This window comes from Mytilus californianus, unplaced genomic scaffold (assembly GCF_021869535.1).
Source record: "Mytilus californianus isolate M0D057914Y unplaced genomic scaffold, xbMytCali1.0.p SCAF_6, whole genome shotgun sequence".
Taxonomy (NCBI): Eukaryota; Metazoa; Mollusca; class Bivalvia; order Mytilida; family Mytilidae; genus Mytilus; species Mytilus californianus.
Window position 1 is genome coordinate 28021083 of NW_026262712.1, and position 8703 is coordinate 28029785.

Sequence of the window (8703 nt, forward strand, 5' to 3'; positions counted from 1 at the left end):
AACACATGTGTTACCTCTCATATACCCCAGTGAACTTGAAATTAAGGATACTACTGATACTAGAAGGACTGCTTCAAACCTTGATATTTTCTCAATATTGACATAAATGGACGACTTCACACTAACATCTATGACAAACGGGACGATTTCAACTTCCCAATTATCAATTTCCCATTTCTCAGCAGTTACATACCCTCTGCCCCATCGTATGGTGTTTACATATCTCAGTTGATACGCTATGATCGTGCATGTTCACACTATAGGGACTTCATATGAAGAAGTGTGCTCCTTTCGCAGAAACTGCTCCAACAGAGTTATGAGGAGGAAAGATTAAAAATGACACTTTTATGGACACCATCACGAATTGGTTGATATATACGATGTTTCTGTGTCTAAACTAATTAACGACATTTTTACCACGTCTTAGAGTGTGGTTTACCATCTACGTCGTCTGGTCTTCTAAGTACCGAACGTGACCTTTTCCCGGATATGACTGTTTTGCTGAGTGTAAATTCGCATTGCTAGTAGACGTGTCTCGGTATTTATACATCCAACATGCATGTATTTAGTTATGAGGCTCATTTGTGATTCTTGTTGGATGTTGTTTTTTGTCTTATCGTTTGTGGTTTTAATTCTTTTTTTATTTTCTATCTGTATGTAAAAGTAAAGATGTTAATCACCTAGTTCATTTATATGATTTTTAGTTTAAAGGAACTACATGCACATGATTCATTTGTTTTTACACAGTTTGATATAGAAGAAAAACCGACATGGTTATAAAATAAAAATAACTACACCATTACTAACACAATTCTACATTAATATTCTTGTAATGGTTAGAAAATACATCAAATAACACCATTACAAACTTAATCCCAATTTCATAATCTATTTTTAGAAATTTACCTGTGACGTCACTGTTTGTGGCTTTGATACATTCGTGTGACACATAGTTCATTATTCTATTGTTCTGTATTTGTGTTCTGTCGTAAAATAATCTTAGATGTTCGTTGGTATTCTGTAGTTTACAAGTTGAAATGTACTATTATATTATTTATTTATGTATTTCCCTGCCCTGAACCTTATTGCATTTATTTGTACTGTATTTCTGTCACGTAATTTGTCATTTGAGCGGTATTTTTAACATTGCCATATAAGCGGGAGGTTTGGCTAGCCATAACACACGGTTCAACCCACCATTTTTTTTCTTCAAATGTCCTGTACTAAGTCAGGAATATGACACTTGTTATCACATAGTCCGTTTTTATGTATGTTTGAGTTTGTTTTTGTAGCAGTTCAGTGTTTCTGTTGTTCCGTTTTATTTCCTCTTATAGTTGATGTGTTTCCATCATTTTTGGTTTGTGACCCGGATTTGTCTCAGTTAAATCGATTTATGACTATTGAAAAGCGGTATACTACTATTGCCTTTATTTATAAATAAAACAAAACTGACAACAGCATGGCTAAAAAAGTAATAGAATAGACAAACAGACAAACAACAGTACATAAAACACAACATAGATAACTAAAGACTAAAGACTTGACAATATGAACTCTACCAAAAACTGGGGGTGATTTCAGGTGCTCCGGAAAGGTAAGTAGTGGCACCCATTGTGTTGTTAATGTTAGTACAAACACGGTATTAAGTCTTATTTGATAGGTCCCATTCGTGGAAAGGGGGACGGGTTTGTGGTTACGACAATTGGAACATATCTGCTATCATCTATGAATCACATTATTTTAACCAACAACACAATTTCGTTAGGAAAACGTGCTTCGCTTGGTTTTCAATTTATATTTGCTTTAAAAATTTATAAGGGAAGACTTAAATGGAAATGAAAGAGAGGCGAAAGATACCAAAGGGAAAGTCAAACTTATAAGTAAAAAAAAAACTGACAACAGCATAGCTAAACAAGTAAAAGACAAACAGACTAACAACAGTACACAAAACACAGCATAGACAACTAAAGACTAAAGACGTACAATATGAACCCCACCAAAAACTGGGGTTGATCTCAGGTGCTCTGGAAATGTAAGTAGATCATGCTCTACATGTGGCACCCATTGTGTTGCTCATGTTAGTACAAACCCAGTAATAGTTCTAATTCAATAGGTCACATTTGTGAAAAGGGGGACGGGTTTGTATTTAAGACAATTGGAACATATCTGCTATCAACTGTAAAACGAATATTCCAAAACGGTTAACCAACTCGTGATGGCGTTCGCAAAATTTAAGAAAGGATGACTTCATCTTCACCAGTTGGAACTCTTGGAGCTTCCTTGTGAGCAGAAACCCTCTCTCAAGAAAATCATGAAAGGAAATACAATCCCTGGACTATCGTTTCAACTGGGTGATGTATACTCCGTATGCAGACGCTGCTGGAATGTTGCTCCATAGAAATGGAAACTTCAGAATAGGGAAGCTGAACTTATTCCTTTTGTCGTGAAGTTTTGTTTTCAACCGACCCTCATTGTCTCTTTCTAGATGTAAGTCAAGATATGAGGCAGACTTAACTGTATCTGTTGTATCCTTTATCTCAAGTTCGATTGGATAGATGCGTTCAACATAGTCTCCAGCATTTTAGTTATTTATTGAAAGAACATCATATATAACATGTATAAAGCGGAAAGTAAAGTTAAAGGATACTGCTAACTTCTTTTTTTTTTCTTTCTAAAAAGTTCCTGTATGAAGTCCTGTCTAAACCATAACTAAAGAAGTCCAAGAATTTAACTTCATATACGTGGTGTTCTTATGAATATTCGCTGCTCAATTTCAAAATAAAAAGCTTTTTAAAAGACTGTTATAAATTAATAGTATATAAATAACGAAACTTAAAAAAGCAGAACAAAATGACATGTCCGTGTCTTTGTTTTGGAGATATAATCAATTGAAAATTTGGCGGGAAACGATTTTCTCTTGTTTGTTTATAGATTTATAAAATTATCAAAAAATAACAAGGATATTATAACGTTTTCAAAAATGGCCTTTTAAACTACAAAAAATACAGTTATTAAAAAAAAAAGTAGGATGAGCATATTAAATTTGCATCAGCACTTCATAGATGAAACTAGAGGAGTCTGAACATCTGACAAAAAATTGAAAAAAAGAGAAGCGAACATATTTAAAGATGTATGGTACATAAGATGTATGGTACATACAGATGAAAACAACACGTTATGTTCCAAAATAATACTATCGTGACCAATGATGATTAGCATCAATAATTGCAAAAATAAAGTGTTTCATTGCGACCCTAGGGCCATTTACTATAAACTGATTTAATATAATCGCAGAGTTATCTCTAGAATTGACTCCTATCTCTCTCTCTAATGTTTGGTTTTAAATCATTAATTCACGAATTATTTCACAACAATTGGTTCTAAATCTATACCTTCAACAGCAAACCACAGAATCAATTCAGTATTTTTGGAAGCACCTGAAACTGTGAAGACTATCAACAACCTAAAAATCCTACAGGACCATCTAAAAAGTGAACATACACTAAAGATTAATGAAAAAAAAGCACACAACAATTATCAGTGAAGGTCAAAGTTGAATGTTGATGTGTGACCTTTAATTTAAGAAATTATTTGAAATTAACAAGTTAACGCAATTGTAATATCACCAATAGAGAACAACCCAGGACATTCATTCGTCTGCCGTAAAAAAAATTGTAATTCTGGTATCTATGATGAGTTTATTGGCAACACATTTACCTGAATTGATTCTAGCAACAACAAAAAATCATGTTTTAGCTTATCCTAACGTTTTGTGCGCTTAGATGCTGTATTTGCCCAGCTGGCATGCACATTGTTAATGCTGACAATTATTTGCTAAGTGCACGTCTTAAGAATTGTTCTGTGAATTATAAAAAAGTACAAAGAAGGACATGAATATCTTACAATAATGGTAGATGGAAAAAAAAACAACGCTTATGCAGATAAGATTTTAAACAAATTAAAATCCAATTCAGTTGCAGTAATTATATACTTCTTTAAAAAGTTTAATAAGATATACTTCAATATCATTTAAAACAGATTTCCAAATTGTTGATATCTTTTGGTTTGATTAAAAACTGCACCTTTTGGTTTGTTACCGTTGTAACATTATATTAGTTGGTATGTTGAATGGTGTAGATTATTTTTGACATACAAATGTTTATAATCAAACACAGTTATGTGTTGCTAATAGCGTTTTGTATTTTTGCTTACGTATTGACTTGGTTTGTTGTTTTCCTAAAATTCACCTATCGTAGGTATCGAGTGCATTGTGTCTACATAGTACTCACCAGTAGCACTCGGATCAAATACTTATTGAAGGCCTAAAATAATTCAACGTTGAAGGGCATTACAAACTTAGCATTGTTAAATTGTCAATACTGTATATGACCTCGAGGAGAAATATCAAAACTATAAACTTTGATTATAAACAACATGGGAGGGGTTTCATAAGAGGCAGTTTAGTCCTTGATTTTCATAGATGGATAATTTGTTCTATCCACATATATATTTTGCTAGATTTACTGATAGATGAACACGCGGAAACATCTTTATAAAAGAAATGTATGCGGCGCTGCTTTGACGTCATCAACATATTGATATGAAGCATTTTTTAGTAAATAAAAGTACAAAAACGTTGATGTATTTCCTGTCTTTTTCTGACAGCCATTGTTTGGACACTGATAACTCTTTTGTCACTTCCCGTAAACTCACTTTCAGCTTTGGTCATAACCTTTGTTATAATTACCGGGAATACTGAGACAATTACAAATAGTGTTGCACCTTATGTACACCATCATGATCATAGTACCTCGATTCAAAATAGATGACATCACCGATTAATTAAATCCGAGATTAAGATGTCAAAAAGTAATGCTCTTTTTACTTCTGCATATGTTACGCTCAGCATAGATTGACCAGCCACATTTTGCACACTTTTATGAATATTGGTTTTTGATACTTTTATATTTCGTTATTTAACTTGTTGGCCTGTCAACTCTTGTGATTGTAGCAACACTGAGGAGTATAATAAAGACACAATATTGGTCATTCATATGCCTGATAATCTGCTATGTCTTTAACGAGTAAGGGTATTTCATCAAAATCGATAATATATAACTTGTTGCCCAGTTCATTTAACAAATAAAAGATACTGCCATCAAAATTATAAAAAACCAGCAGAACCTGTAAGCACCAGTTTGACAAGCTAAACAAGAATGTATCTTAACTTCACCATTTCTTTCGAAAATACTTGCAACCTTAACATGACTTATTGATTGTTTGTTTAGATGTTACATATCCTGTTCCGATTACGCTGGTTGTTCCGTTTAGCATTTATTTTTAATAAAACATAAGCTGGACACGTTTCGTTTACCCCTGAATCTGTGCTAGTCATCGTGTAATTTGTCTTTGGCCTTGTGCATGTAAAATGTAAAATATTTCTAATTTTGCACAAGTTTGTGTATTTTCGCCAGGGTCGTTTTATGTATGATGTCATCAGACGACGTTTATACGTGATAAATGATAAATAATCATATAAAATGTGTGCCGACATAAGCCCGTTTATGGACAAATGTCAAATAAAACCAACATAGACTGCAAAAATTCTCGCATAAAACCAGATAAAAAGAATTGACAAACAAAGACGACTACTTATTAGCTTTCTGACTTCTTGTTCTCATTGTGACAACTTTGGTATTAATGCTTATATATTTACTTACTTTTCAAATTGTTTAAGTACATTTGTCATCTTCAAATGCTTATACAACTGTAACTAGAACATGTTTTAATAAATAAAACGTATTTTATAATTAGTATTTTAAACTGCAGTGAAGAACTTGATAAGATTTTGTTCCATGTTAGAAGGCATAAAATTAAAATTCAGTTTATGTCTCATTCCAAAATGTTCTCATTTCAGGACTGTTTGACGTAAAACGTCTTTATACATTATCAGCAAACACGAATGGTAGTATAAAATTTCTTTAATTTCCGATTTTAAGGACGCTTATACGCAAAACTTTTCTTCTATTAATCTTTACTTTTGTGTCAAGTACATGAAAGGGTATCGTTTCTATGCCATTGATCAAAACCGAAGAATTGCATCATAATTATTCGTCTCTCTTTATATGGTAGTAGAATAAAACAGAAATGTATAATATTGGTGTTTCAAGAGAACGCACATTTTTATCAATTGTTTTATAAAATAATGAAAATATCTCACCATCATATTTTTGGATTAAAGCAAACCTAATTAAATTGTATTCAGAAAACGTACCTTGACCTCGGAACTTTTTATCATGTCGGTTCCACTGTTGTTCGATAGTCTTTAAGGGGCCTCTTTGGCCGAGTGGTCTAAGTAGTTACTACTGTAATCACTAGCCAGTCAACACTGAGGTTGTGAGTTCGAACCCCGCTCGTGCGGGTGCACTCGACTGCAATCCTAATTGACTAGGATTGTCAGTTTTACTAGGTCGGTGGTTTTCTCTGGGCACTCCGGCTTCCTCCACCAATAAAAACTGGCCGCCACGAAATAGCCCATAAGCGGTGCTTAAAAGTGGCGTTAAAACATCAAAAATCAAAATCAAATCGATAGTCAGTGCTCGATAGTACATTTGTGAACGTATAATATCTTGTCCTGTAGCCTGTTGATAGTACAGCAACAGAAGAACTTTATATTTCATGTCATTATTAAATGTGAGAAAACAGTATTTTCGTCTGTGTTTTTAAATATGCGCATTGTATGACGACATTACTTTGTCAATTTTGAAAAGCTTTATATTGTTAAATTGATCATACTCCCTTTGCATTGATTTGCAAAGACTTGCCTTTGTGCGCCTTCTTCGTTGTGCACTCAAGTGTTTCTCTCGAAACTTTTTGCAAAATTTTAAGTCGCGTACAAGTAAAATGAGATACAGTTCCTTTCGTTCTCTTCATTAAAATTAAAATTGAGCACGTTCAGAAGAAAGATAGCTATTTTCAACAATGCAAGTAAGTCCCATCTCATAGAAAGGAAGATACCAATAACAGGACTATATGCATCTTGCATTTGAAACAAGTCTAAGCATTCTAGAGAAATAATAACAGACCTTAATATGTTTAGTGTAGTTTGCAATCTATAACAAAACAAAAACCGCGAGTCTCGTCTACTTAAAGACCATCAGTGATGATAAAATACAAAAAAAAAAAATGAAAGGCTAATAACGTACGAAGTTGTTGTGCATTGAGGCCAAACATTTAGAAAAGATTTGCCAAATACAGATAATGTAATCTAAACGTTGAGCAGAAAATTCTTAGTATTTCGAACAATTCAAAGTTTTTTTCAACGTATAAATATTGACATATATGACCGGTTAGTTAATTATTAGTATTTTACCTCAAGTATAATGTATCATTTAAACTGATATACTATACTTGCTAGCGATTTGAAGATAGACCTGTCTGTCCTTTTTTTTTTTGTTACAGTTCAAACTTATTGGACTACATCCTATATAAGTAGTATTTGATTAACCATTTTCATTTTCTTCGGATGTCGAGTATATGTATGCGTAAATGTTCGTATAACTGTTAAAACAGGAGTAATCCGATAAAGGTACGAGCTACTCAAAGGATACTAGATTTTTTGTCTATTTCATATCCTTTAAATTAATCATGTAAATATACAATTTTTCTTGCATCATTCCTTTTTCATAATTCTATTATATTCTTAATAAGTAATGATATTATGATAAATTGAATCTGTTCAGAATATAATCTTTTGTTTATATGAATATCATCATAATAATCATTATAATTATTTGAATTAGTAATATGATATGTATTATTATTATTATTATTATTATTATTATTACTTTTAACAAATAAAAGTCATTTTATTTTTGTTCACAAAGTGTAAAACTTTACAATACCAGTATAGGAAGGCAAAATAGTCGAATTATCGTATTAGTTCTGTGTGGGTATTATGATCACCCATAAACATCTCTATATTTACCATTTAAATTTGACAATACCAGTACAGGAAGGCAAAATAGTCGAATTATCGTATTAGTTCTGTGTGGGTATTATGATCACCGCTAAACATCTCTATATTTACCATTGAAATTTGATAACTATTGGCTTAGAGTTTCAACATTGGATAAAAAATCACATCCTTGTTGGGTACATCGGCATTTTTTTGTTGTTCAGTCTCACATGACGACACATAGCCGAGTAATTGAATTTTACATAACACTGTGAGAAAATTGTGGGTTGCTTCATTTGGAAAATATCATTTATTTATATAAGTGTAGATAAATTTCTAAATATTTTATTTTCGATTGTTCATTATCTTATTAATAAAGCAGAATACTTTTTGATAAATGTTTGAGTGAGTAGTGCAACTGTTTTTTTTTTTGAAGCAGTAAAGAAAGGAAAAATTCAATTAAGCTGATGATGTCTTAATATTCCTTACAAACAAGCAAACAATTTTTAAACAAAAGGCATATTTAGTGTGATCTGGAGGACTTTTGTGTGCAATACATTTCTTTATTCTTTGTCTATGAGTGCATATCGTTTTTTAACATTATTGTCAATACATTACTGAATATCAAAAGTTGTTTATTTTTTTTACGTTGGGACGAACTTTGCACAGAAAACAAAATGTTTTTCTTTGTAATTGTTAATTAGATAATAAACTATCAGTAGTAAATCAAGATTGCTTGTAGGTAA